The following is a 13,949-nucleotide window of genomic DNA, read 5'->3' as shown; positions in this document are numbered from 1 at the left end:
TTTTAAAAAGTAAAGGATTTAATTTAAAGTTGCTTTTTAAATTACTATATTTTTAAAAGAAAAAAATCATTCTCTTTTATTTACAAAATTGGAAAAGTTAACATCTTTACTGATCTATACACTTGTTGTCTGGGGCCTTTCTGGTAATACATGATGTATAAGAAGTCCCTGCTGTGTTCTGAGAGTGAATTTGTAAGTTAGGTTGTTGGAACTCAAAGCAGTTTCCTATATCACATAAATGGTGATATGATTCCCAGACCAAACCTAAGAAGCCTATTTATATTTAATCCGTAATGCTGATGAATTTGATATTGATAGTATTACTATTGCATTTTGTTCCCCCACTAGTTCTGGGTATTGGATAAAATACAAATAATACCGTTAATACTTTGAGAGTATCCAGAGATGTTAAGGCATAGCGTACTTGCTTAGAGTCTAGGAGGAAAAATAAGACGAGCACAGAAATCACTGTATCCCAAAGAGAACGTCCCATAAGGAATAAAGAAAGTACTAAAGAAATTTAGTAAAGAAGAGATTACTTCCAGCTGGGTTCTTCATGGAAAAGATAAATCTCACTCCCAATACCAGCTGTGTGTCGTAAATGAACACAGTGTGTATTGTTGGCTGATTACTTCCTCTGACACGTCATATTAGGCTCTAATGAAACTAGGAGAATTGGCTATCCCTCTCAAGTCCATTTATCTCGTGTAATAGAACTACTGGTAAATTTTCTGTCTAGTAATGGGAACCTTATAGTTTAATGAGTAAGACGAAAATGAAAAGCCCTTTAACCTGCAGTTGAACCAATCCACATTCTGATTGATGATCATGATTAAGCCACCAAATACAGTTATAAAACAAAACACTGGGATTCTAGATAAACTCCAATAAAATTTAGTCTTAGAGAAAAAGTATTAGATATTCATTGTACATATTAAGACCATAGAGGACTATAGAATTTCAGTTAGCTGTATATAGACAGCTTATTAGAAATGCTTAGGAGGCAACGTTATAGACACAAAATAAAACTTCTTTTTTTGTTAAAGCATAAAAGAATTATGACATTTTCTTAGTCTTACAAAGACAACAAATTTGTTAAAGAAACAAACTATAACATTGAGACGAACTTATCTTCCTTCAATAAAGGCATACCTCTGAAGCTTTCATGGAGCAATCATATTACAACTTCAAGTGGAACAGTATATTTCAAAGTGTACTATATTATACTCCAAAGAATATACTTAGGGAATATTATTAATCTTATTCCATAGGTACCTAGGTTTCTCTGCTTGAACCGTAATAGGTTTAACTTCTGGTCAGCTTATGCTCAGAAAGGCTATTGTCTAAGCTTCAACAAGGCAGAATTCACTTAACTTTGTTGTTCTGATCTCAGATTCTTATAAAATAAAACCAGGCATTCTCTTGCATAACACTGAACTATCCGTTTGTATTAAGCCAAGAACAATAAGATGCTGTTTGATTCTGATTTTCTTGGCCAGGGGACTAATTTTTGAAAATGAGCCTTTTCATGGATTTGAAAAATACAATAATTAAAGGATCATTTCCTTGTTAATCTTGTTTGGGTTTCTTTGTAAATAAGTTTTGTTTTCCTTTTTAGGATATAGTATACTATTAGAAAATTTAAGATTCAAATTCAGGAAATACTGATTGAGTATATACCATGTGTTCAGTCCTGTGCTGCATCCTCAGCCTCTTTTCTGAACCATCTCTTCACCTTCTTGCTCTAACAGGGGCTACTTCTCAAAGTAGAGCTTGATTTTTCCTCCCCACCTCATATACCTCTGAGCCTGCAGATGGGGTGGGTGGTATCTTTGCTCCCCACTACAACTTCCAAATGACCTCTCCTTTTTTCTTCGGTCTCCCTAACATCTTTCAAGTTTATAACACTCCTCCTACCCTTCTTTGTTGCTGTCTTCTATTCCACCTTCACTGATGACTCTCCACCACTGCTTTTGTCAGCTCTTTGTAAAACTTCAGCATCCACACAGAGGACTCATCCAGCACTCTGGCCTCTTTAGATCCAGTCATCTTTTATTTCTGCACTACCTCAGCCTCCCATCCACACGATCATACTCTAGACCGTATCATCATCCGTAATGGCACTCCATTTGTAATCTCCTCTTCAGGCGTCTCCCTCTGACTCTTACTTACTCTCCTACTGTAATACCCACACTCCAGCTGGGTATCTCTGACCTCACAGATCTCCAGCCCTCTGACCCTACCACTTTTTCTGTGTCCATTACATCCATCATGGCCATACACCCCTCCTTACCCAGCCTACATTCCATGTCCCATACTATCACCACTCTCTTGCAAACTACCCTCCTGGCTCCTCTTTTCTTAGGTCCCACTTGCCTGTAAAAATCCCACCCTAGTTAAACCCAGCTATCCTCTTTATGCCTGCTCTCAAGCAGCTGACAATTGCTACAAAATATCATCCAGTCAGGACAAGTAGATTCACTTCAAATTTATGACCATGAATTCCAAAGGGGCATTCAATACTGCATGTCAGGAATAAAGACACGGACGTAGAGAATGGACTTGAGGACACAGGGAGGGGGAAGGGTAAGCTGGGACGAAGTGAGAGAAGTAGCACGGACATATATACACTATCAAATGTAAAGTAGATAGCTAGTGGGACGCAGCTGCATAGCACAGGGAGATCAGCTCGGTGCTTTGTGACCACCTAGAGGGGTGGCATAGGGAGGATGGGAGGGAGATGCAAGAGGGAGGAGATACGGGAACATATGTATAACTGATTCACTTTGTTATAAAGCAGAAACTAACACACCATTGTAAAGCAATTATACTCGATAAAGATGCTAAAAAAAAACAACCTCTTGTCATTGCTAGTAAATTCACTTGCCTTCCATCTGAAACAAGAATTTCTCACCTTCTCTTCTCAAATATCCAACATCCCCTCTCCTCACCCCCTCAGCTGATGAACTCACCCAAATGCTACACTGAGAAAATAGATGTAATTGTATAAGAGCTGCTTTATCTTTCTGCTACCAGCTGCATCTACACCCACAAACTCTGCCTTCCTTCTTATTGCACTGGGAGAAAAGTATCTTCCATGGAGTTCTAAATCCCAACTTTGCTACTTATTGGATAAGTATAGTTGGGCAAGTTAATTAACTTTTCTGTACTTGGCTTCCTGTAAAAGGAGATATTACTAATACCCTCCTCTTAGATTTGTGTGCGAATTAAATGAGCAAAAATGCTTTAAATAGCGCCTAGCTGTTAGGTTAGTCACTGTTACCACCTTTGCCATTGTCATCATCATCGCCCTTATCTAAGGTGACTCCTTCCTTTTGGATTGTGCATTCCAGTCCTTCTCACAGTTTCAAAGACTTTGCTCCCGCATTTTGTCTTTCTATCCTGAATGATCAGCTTCTTCGCTACTGGATCATCCCCATCAACGTACAAAATGTCTTAGTATTCCTTTTGGTGTAGGGAGACTCTCTTAACTCCACGTTCTGTTTCTCTGCTACCCTTCATAGCAAAGCTCTTGAAAGAGTTACCTGCACTCGTTGCCTCCATTTGCTTATCTCCCATTCTCTCCTCTGCCCACTCTTACCTAGCTTTTGCCCCTACTGAAATGCTCTTGCAAAAGGGCCACCAATGACCAATATCTTGCCAAAGCCAAAGGTCATGTCTTCATTCTCATCTTACCTGACCTCTTAACAGTATTTGACATGGTTGACTATTCCCTCTTGTTTTCAGTCCTCCAATTTTTATTTTTAAAAACTTCAAATCTACAGAAAAGTTGAAAGATGAGTACAGTGAGTATATGGAGAACCTTTACCGAGATTTCACCAATTGTTGACATTTTTCCGCATTTGCTTCATTTTTATCTATTTATCTGTTTACAATCACATGTGTTTTTTTCTGAACCATTTGAGAGCTAGTTGCAGACATTTTAACACTTCACCCGTAAATACTTGAATATGCATCTCCTAAAAAAAGGATGTTCTCCTATGTAAGCACAATAAAATGACCACACCAAAGTTTAACACTGATACAATAGAGTTTAATATAGTATCCATATTCAAATTTCCACATTTGTCCCCAAATATTCTCTATAGCTTTTGGGGGGAGGGATTCAGAATCCAGTCCAAGGTCATACATGGCATCTACTTGTCACACCTCTTTAGTCTCCTTTCATCTAGAACAGCTCTTCTGCCCTTTTAGAATTGTTTTGCATGACATATACATTTTTTTAGAAATCAGATTTATTGAGGTATAATGTACACACAATAAAAATCACCAATTTTATGTGTACAGTTCAATGCGTTTTGACAAATGGAAACAGTTGTGAAACCACCACTTCAATCATGATATCAACACTTTCACTGCTTCAGAAAGCTCCTTTGTGCCCCTTCACAGTGTCAACTCCAGTTCATTTTTGGTATTCCCTCTTTTGAAACACGTTCTTTTGTAGGCTTTTATGATACCACAGCTTGTCTAGTTTTCCTCCTGTATCTCCTTCTCGGTCAGCTTAGCCAGCTCCTCCTCCTCTGTGAGGACGGGAATGTTGTTTCTTATGTCTGCACTTATGACCATAACCTCAGCACCTAGAGCAGCGTCTGGCACAGGAAACACTGCAGGATGTTCACCTCTGTTCCTTTATGTAATGCTCAGCTGCCAGCTAAGTATTATCTTCATTTTATAGATGAAGATGTTAAAGCTTATGGAAGTAAGTCATACCATTTATTCAACCACTCCATAATGGAGAGCCAGGATCTAAATACATTGTATAAAATATATTTTGATCAATCATTATATTGTTAATGAAATCAATATTAAAGACGAATGTGCAAATATTAAAAATATTTGGACTCCAGAATTTCAGATAGACTTTTATACCACTTTGTCCCTGTGGTATAAAGGTTAAGCGCATTTATTGAGAGCAGTATAATTCAATGTAATATGATGTTTTGGATTTGATAGGCACATGTTTGTTGAATGACAGAATAAGCAAGGTAAATGTTATTTGGTCATTACTTTGTGGTCACTTGAAAGACTTTACTATTTTAACTCTTTGATTAAAAACAGTTGGCAAGCACAGTTTAGTCTAATCTTTTCAAATATAAAATAATTAAAATATGTACTAGGTTACCTTTCTGCCACATTATTTTAAAAATTTGGAATTCACAGTAAAGAGTGAATTGAAATTATTAACCTCCTTTTAACAATTGTTCTACAAAGGAAAACACATGTGAAAAACTGAACTGTAGAACTGTCCAAGATTCAGAGATAGATTCCTTTGACTTATTAGGCGATGAATTTGACAAGCTGTAATATAATTATATCATTTATAATCTGAAGAGTATAAGTTACATGGGCTCAAAAACGTTTGAGCATCTGTTTATTTGAGCAAAGTCATCGTGAGGACATCCCTAGTATCAAAGTTTTTCATCCTGAGTAATATGAGGACTTGAGGAAGTTGAATAAAATATATTTTCTGCCATTTCTGAATTCAAAAGTTACGTGTAACTTGGAAAGAAAAAATGAGTTGTGGGTTTGATCCCTCTCTCTGACTTAAGTGGAGCCTGCAGAATTTTGGAGAGGGTGTAGAGGACATAAAGTCAGATTTTATTGAGCAACTAGATTTTGTAGTATCCTGGATAGGGATATTTGGGAAGAGGAATCTGATTTTCCAATTTTAGCAAAGTAAATTAGATTGCCAGGTCAATGGCTGGCCTTAAACTATAATGTATAATGATACTACTTTGTGGTTTTGAGCTGTGGAAAGAAGTCTATATAAAGAAATAGCTAAAGAGAGTAGGATATGGGTGTGAAATTAATGCCATTTAGAAAATACTAGTCACACCATTCTGTGTTCTCCATGCCATATTTAATTTTTGTAGTTTATTACTCTTCATTTTGAATTATCTTTATTATTTAATTTCCTTTGTCTCATAAGAGAGTTGAAAACAGGTTACTGAAGCTGTAAGAAAGAAAGTCTTTCTTTGAGGAAGTCTTCGCACTGAAGATTATTGAAGTAAAATGAAATTCTAGGTATACTTTAAAAAAGCTTTTAAAAAAATGATTGCAGATGGATGGCAGAGCAGTTGGTGATGAATTAAAAGCTATTGCTATTTTTTTGAAAAGGATTCTGGAAGGTCTCCTTGTATACCGTAAGTCAACATTTCCTGCTTTTAAATTATTTCCACTCATAGTAAATCTGCTCATTTCCTTTCTTTCACTCTTTTTTTCTTTTTTGATTCTCTTTATAAAAATTAATTAATTAATTAATTTACGGTTACATTGGGTCTTTGTTGCTGCGCGCGGGCTTTCTCTAGTTGCGGCGAGCGGGGGCTACTCTTCATTGAGGTGCGTGGGCTCCTCATTGTGGTGGCTTTTCTTGTTGCGGGGCACGGGCTCTAGGCACGCAGGCTTCAGTAGTTGTGGCACGTGGGCTCAGTAGTTGTGGCACGTGGGCTCTAGAGCACAGGCTCAGTAGTGGCGCACGGGCTTAGTTCCTCCGTGGCATGTGGAATCTTCCCGGACCAGACCTCGAACCCGTGTCCCCTGCATTGGCAGGTGGATTCTTAACCACTGTGCCACCAGGGGTATCCCCACCTTTCTTTCACTCTTGATAAGTAATTCAACAAAATAGAACATAGAAGAAAGAAGAATTTTTTTAATGGTAGCTACTTGGTAGACATCTTTTATCAGGGAATGAACACAGCTATTAACAGATACGTTTCACAGTTTGACCAGTGCTTTTGTTGATTTGGTTTTACTGTTCTCCTTCCCTCTGTATGCCATGTAGCTAAGTTAATGTTGTAGGTGAGTAATAAAAATAAAACTGCAACTCTACTTCTACCCTATCATTATTAAGGGTCCGAGTAGGTGAAGTTATGACTACAAGGCTAAACTGTAATTATATTTAATCTCAAAATAATTTCCATGTAAAGAAAATCTAGGAGACGTCACTAACAATGAAACATCTTTTTAGTTGGAGAGGGTATAACAGAAGGGCAGGAAGCAGACCAACCAAATAAATGGATTGGTTTTAATAATGAGACTGTTGATACAACTGCTTTTGATAATCACTTTCATAGAAGTGCTATCCCAAAGAAAGTATATTTGGAAACTGTCCTATTTTAGACTTGTTCTGCTCAAGCAGGCTGGTTGCCCAAGAGAGTTGTGCCTGAAAGTTGTGCCTTTTCTTCTTATATATTCATTTCTCCTTAAAGGCCTACAGGCTATTTATTTTTTTAGATATATTTACAATTTTGCATTTTCACTGCAGTTCATTCCATTTCAGTGTCATGTAATTGTATCTAATTGAGTAAATGGAGTCGTCTCTTGAAACCATGTTTCAATTTTTTTAAAATGCATTATCAAATTGTTCTCTCACTTTTGACTCACTATTAAAACCACCAGTAAAATTCCCATACTGAGAATTTCTACTAAGGAAGGGAGAAAAATCTCACTACTCACCTGAAAAAAAAAAGAAGTTTTTTCTCTCAAAATATATACAGAGATCTGTTAATTATGTATTATACAGTAATAACTGACAAGTAAAATGATGAGCATTAAATAACATTTACTATACTGTGATAAGCAATACCTTTGTGAAGACCTAACTTTACCTTTTGAGCCACAGATTGAGTTGGCAGTTTTCTAGTGAGAAGACAGTCACCTAAGGTAGACAGAGTATGACTCCAGTTGTCTTTAGAATTTGGGTAAAATTTGGCTCAATTCCTTAGGTCCCTTTTTAGCTCATAGCATCCACTGATGCTAAGTTACCAAGTGGATCTAGACCAACAGTGATGACTTAGATCAGTTCTAAACCATAAACAATATGCTGATTGATCTTTTAAAAGAGAGATCAATTAGGTACTGGGTGGTTATAAATCTCAATGCCTATGGTATAGGGTCAACAATTAGAAGAATATGATAGATGGTAAAATCTTGGTGACTAACATAATTTGGTACCTTTTTTCTAGCAGGTTTTATGTCTATAAATTTCTAGCAGACTTTATGTCTCATTGGATATAAACTGTGTCACATTCTTATGCCTAGCTTCAAGGGAGGCTCAGAAATGTAATGTTTTAACTAGGCACGTTGTGATCTGAAAAATATGTGGACTTCTCTTAGTACGGAAATAGTGGATATTGTGGACAAACTAGCCTCTGCTGCTTGCTGCAGCACTCCATCATGTGCTGTGTTGGGATTGAGCAAGGTGTCTAGGAGGATACAGTAAAGAGAGGATTCATGTTGAGGAGAGATGAGGAATAAGTGTTTATTACATGGGATACAGTTATATGATTTAGGTCATGAATGAGTTAAGGAAGTGACTTTAAGCTCTCGAATTTTAAGAAAACACTATAAAAGCTCTATTAAGAGACTGTTGATCTGGCTGAGGTCTGTAAATAGAAAAAAAAAAAAAGAGGGAAGCTGAGCTAGGAAGAAGGGGAGGGTAAATTGAAGCTTCAGAGAAGATGAGCTAGGAGACATTGCAGCAATCTTGGGGTGAGGTCATTAAAGGCCTGGAATGGAAAGAAAAGAAAATGTCCAAAGAAATGTAAAGGAAAAATCTACAGTGCTTGGCAACTGAAGGAGAGAGAAGTAAAAGCTGATTCCATGATCTTGAAATAGCTGTCCTATTGCTGTTTCTTGCCACCCTCATTTCCTCCGGTTGGCTTTATTTCCCTTTTACTTCTTGAAGTCATCAGGGTATCTGTTTTTAACTCCTTCCAAACCATTAGGTTATTCCTACTTAGTATAGCCTCTTCTGAACCCTCTTCTACAAAGTAAATCTGAAAATAGATTTTTTAAATAGAAGAAAACCATGATTAATGGTATATCTGCCTTTATGTACTTGGAATACTTATCACTTTGTGAAAAATGATTATTATTTTGATGATTTATTGGCAGTTGTACAGGTAATTTTTTTCCACGAGTAGTTTGTCTTTTTTGTATGTAATTTACTAATCAACCATTTAATCTATTGGAGCTTTCACAAGACTTCAGAGGTTTAAATTAGACCAGTTTGCACTGCATCTTCTAGGATATTAGGACTTCCTTGACCCAAAGGAGCTTATTGCCAAGCCCACTGTACCTAACTGACCTTCAGAGTCCTGTTAGCTTCAGTGAGATCACTTTCACTCTTTCTCCCTTGTGACAAAAATCTGTTTCTACTCAAACAGATGGTTTAGCTTTCAACTAATAAAAACTACAGATCAGCATCTATTTAGCCAAAAAAATTGGTTTGAACCTCCTACTGACTGTCCAAAATCTGAAATATTTCTTATTTATACATATTGAACTCAGAATGGATTTATCTTTATACTGGAAAATTAAGAACCTTGTAAGTGTGTCAGAAGATTGAGCCATTTCACATAATCTCAAGTTTCTGTTTTTCAGAAGACCTGCTTAACAAGCACAGGTTCAACTCCTCTGTGTGTTCTCTTTTGCAAGGATACCAATTGGAAACACTAGGTATCATAACTTTCTATGGAGTGTTGCACTGTTCTTTTAGCATTTGCATGGTAAATTCTTTGATATTTAAGACATAAGCTGAGGACAGGGTGATAGGCCAGCATCATCTCAGGGATATACATGTCAAAGACATTGTAATTTTTGTTCACACTGGGAAATACTCCTCCTTTGGGGCTTTAGCAAATAAAGGTTAGAGAGTCTGAAGAAATCTGTATTTCATTTTTCTGAATCCAGATGTTGAAATTGAAAATACGGATACAGATATTAGAGTTAATTAGAGAGAACTTTTGCTTTGGGGATCTTGAGTATGTCAGGCAAGAGTAGCCTTTGAACTCAACCAAATATCCATAGAGATATTTTCCTCCAGATTTATTACAGATTTTATAGAAACAAATGCATGCCTTAAACATAAGATTTAGATTAAATAATGAGACAGATGAACTATAAAATAGTTCGTTGCTAGGAGCAGAGTTGTTAGGAAGGCCATATAGATAGACTCTTTGAGGATATCTAAAGCCCATCTCTTTGTTCTCATTCTACTTACTATGTAGGACAGAACCTTGTGGGAAATGTGATCTACTTGGCATCACTACAGTATAGATTAGCACAAAGAAAGACACATTAATATTCATGTATTCAAGCCATAAAATATCAGGGTTTAAAAGGCTTTAGTACAAAGTCATACATGCTAACTCCCTTCCAGTGTTTGGATTCCCTTTTGCAGCGCTTTGCTCAGTGGCCAACAAGTTTAGAAGCAGTCACCTCCTGGGATGAAGACTACCTGCTTTAAATAGCCCTGGCAGTTTGCGAATTGTTTCTTTTCTGTCTCTTCCTTACTCTACCCATAAATCTACAGGATTAAATATAAACTATTTCTTCTACATGACAGACCTGTAGCTATTTATACACTGTGTACCCTCTGAGTCTTCACATACCAAGGCCTTCCAGTTTTCAGAAGCTATTCTTGTGACCTGGGTTCAAGGTGCTCCATTCCCATCATTCTCCTCTGAATGGGCTCTGCTTTTCCCACCTCTTTTAAAGAGACTGTGAATGCTGAGCATAATGGAGTATCTCCAGATTCTATACAGACGCTCCCCCATTTACAAATGTGCGACTTCACGATTTTTTGACTTCAAGATGGTTCAAAAGTGATATGCGTTCAGTAGAAACCATACTTCAGATTTTGAATTTTGATTTTTCCCCCAGCCTAGTGATATTGGTGATGTAATACTCTTGTGATGCTGGGCAGCAGCAGCTCCCAGCCAACCACGTGATCATGAGGGTAAACAACTGACACACTTACAGCCATTCTGTACCCATACCGCCATTCTGTTTTTCACTTTCAGTACAGTAGTCAATAAATTACATGAGATATTCAACACTTTATTATAAAATAGGCTTTGTGTCAGATGATTTTGCCCAACTGTAGGCTAATGTAAGTGTTGTAAGCACATTTAAGGTAAACTAGGCTAAACTATGATGTTTAGTAGATTAAGTGTATTAAATGCATTTTTGACTTATATTTTCAACTTACAATGGGTTTATTGGAATGCAGCTCCATTGTATGTTGAGTAAGATTTGTATAGTATATTTCTATTCGTGAAACCACAGTGTTTTTTTCCAGTTACATCAGGCATTGTGCTTTCTGTCAAATATAGTTCATGACTCTTTTCACATATATTACTGCCAAGTCATGTCTCCATTTTGCTTGCTGATTTTGATTTTTGGACTAAAGTTTAGGACTGTGTTTTTATCCTGATTTAACATCTTTTGGATAGAGTTTTTTCTTAAATCGCCTACTCAGCAGACATTTAGGAAATGCTCTCCTAAGACCATAGAATAAGTTTGGGGCCCGTCCCCCACCTTATCTGCCCAGAATACTCTGAACTCCCTTATTTTTGTAACATTCATATCATTTGTAATCAGTTGTTCATTGTCTAACTTCCCTGCTAAATTGTAGTCTCCCTTAAGGTTAGGGACCTTGTTTGTTTTAATATTTTTTGTTATTCCTAATGCCTTACAAAAATAAGTGCCTGACACATAGTAGGTGCTCAAATTTTTTTTGTCAAATTGAATTAAATATATAAAGCATATATACAAGCCAGGCACTTGTATAGAGTATCCGAGAAAAAAATATAATTAATTAAATAAATACACACACACAGAGTGATAACTTGCTGAGCCTTGAAGGATAAGTAGGATTGGCCAAGTGGAGGAGATATTCTAGGCAGAGGGAACAGTATAATAGTGATATCAGAAAAAGAAAAATACTTAGCCAACTTGGGGGATTGAAGTAGGATTAAAGAACACAGGACCTGAGGTGTAGAAGAAGCTAGAGAGGACGGCAGAAGCCAGTTTGTGAAGGCCTTGCATGACATGGTATGGAGTTTTGAATATCCTAACAATAATAGGGAGCTACTAAAATTTTTTGAGCAGTGGAGAGGCACAAATAGACTCATGTTTCAAATATTTCCCTTACAGCTGTGGAAAGGATGAATTAGAGGGGCTGATGCTTTTACAGGGACGACAGTTAGGAAGTTATAATCACCTGGGTAAGAAGCACGTGATGAGTACTTCATGTAATAAAAGGATGCCAGATAGATAGATAGATAGGTAGGTAGAACCTGCAAACCTAGCAGTCTGAAAAAACAAACATTGATTATTTCACACAGTTTCTGAAGGTCAGGAATCTGGGAGCAGGGTGGTTCTGGCTCCAGGTCTCTCCTGAGGTTGCAGTCAAGCTGCTGGTGGAGATGAAGACTTGCCTGGGGCTGAAGGATCTGCTTCCGAGCTCACTCACTGTTGGTAGGAGGCTGCAGCTTCTCATTATGTGGGCCTCTCCCTGGGGCTTCCCTCCAAGTAAGTTATGCATGAGAGTGAGAAAGTGAGCAAGTGAGAGAGCTCCCAAGAGAGCAGTCAGTCTTTTAAACTTAATCATGGAAGTGGCATGCCATCAGTTCTGCTGCATGCTGCTAGTTACATAGACTGACCCTGGTTCATTGTAGCAGGGAACTACGAAAGGGTGTGAATCTCAGGAAGTGGGGATCACTGAGGATCATATTGAGGCTGCTTACCACACTGGCGTATGACAGTGTATAAAGAGTAAGTCTAGAACTCAGGAGTATTTTGATGGTTTACGGAGATAAGAGGACAAAATATTTCATATAGAAACTATCCTATTTAGTCATTCCTCCCAGTTTCCTACTACCTAGAGCAGGTAAAGGAAGCATTTGCTTGCCTGAAATGTAAGATAGGACCCCACTGTAAATGTTAAATAATGGTTACTTTGCAATAATTGCTTAGTTTTATACTATAAGATATAATAATCTTGTTCCATATTTGTTTTATAGTGTCATATAATTGCAGTTCAGATTTACAGATATTCAGTGCATAGCACTATGCTAAGTAACGTACAAATTTCAAAAGAACTCTAAGATGTGATTTATGCCTTCAGAGAACTAATAATCTTTCTGGGAAGCAGGACATATGTAGATCATGGAGAATCTCAGAACTGAAAGAAAACTTAGTGACAGTTTAGCACAACAGCTACACGATACAGGTAAGAAAACAGGTTGAAGGAGGCAAATGGCTGATCCAACCCAGCTACTAATGGAGCTGTAACCAGAGCCCAGATCTTCAGATTCCCAGACACAGCACTTTAGTTAAATGTGAAAGGTAATTTATTTATACCATCGAGGGCATTCTTTGAGAACATAAACCATTTTTATATTCGAAGCAAAATGACTTAGTATTTGACATGGAAGAGATGAGACATAAATATCTTAGAAAACATTTTTATCTTTTCTTAAAAGACCAATTCACTTTGTCATTGATTACTATATGACTTTGAGCTAAATTATAATACATTAGTAAACCTAGAGAAAATAATTAGCAGTGTCACATACCTTACCGTTTACTGAAGCAGGGACCACCCCAATTGACAGTGAGATGTTTACGTAAATTTTCCCATATTAAAATGATAATATCCAGGGTTAAATAAATAAAGTAAGAATTATGGTATAAATCATGAGTAAAAATAGTATGTAAGTATGAGCTAAACTGTTAGAATAATGAGAGGGTAAAAATAAATAAAATTAAGCATTTATAAGATTTATTCAGCATATATCACAGCTTAAAATATTTTGGAATTTTTTTTTCCCAAACAAAATGCTTTTTGACATAGATTTGCCTGTGCTACTAAGTAGTTTAAATTGCAAATTCAGGTTTAGTTCCTCCCTTTTTCTGAGTATCCACCATGTATATTAAGCATATTTGTAGGTTCTTTAACATATATAGTTGCATCTGGTCCTCACACAGTCTCCACGGTATAATTTTATCCCTATTTTACAGCTGAAATGGCTGAGAAATTAAGAGAACCATAACTGAACTTTCTGAATAGTCCCTGCAGTATATTTCCTTTAGCCCAAGCACTGGCTCCTACTTCGACTAAGTGAAAACAGTAGAACTAC

General features: G+C 36.9%; 1 protein-coding gene across 1 annotated transcript in view; it reads left to right on the top strand.

Moving 5' to 3' along the window:
- The window catches only part of ATF6 (activating transcription factor 6), a 221,298-nt gene that overhangs the window by 168,925 nt on the left and 38,424 nt on the right, over window positions 1–13,949 (top strand). The window lies entirely within an intron of this gene.

The sequence above is a fragment of the Delphinapterus leucas genome, chromosome 1, assembly GCF_059928025.1.
Source record: "Delphinapterus leucas isolate spDelLeu-1000000601 "Yukka" chromosome 1, BTC_Dleu_Yukka2, whole genome shotgun sequence".
In the NCBI taxonomy this organism is placed as follows: Eukaryota; Metazoa; Chordata; class Mammalia; order Artiodactyla; family Monodontidae; genus Delphinapterus; species Delphinapterus leucas.
The sequence above is the reverse complement of the archived record's forward strand: the minus strand, read 5'-3'. Positions and strand labels throughout refer to the sequence as shown.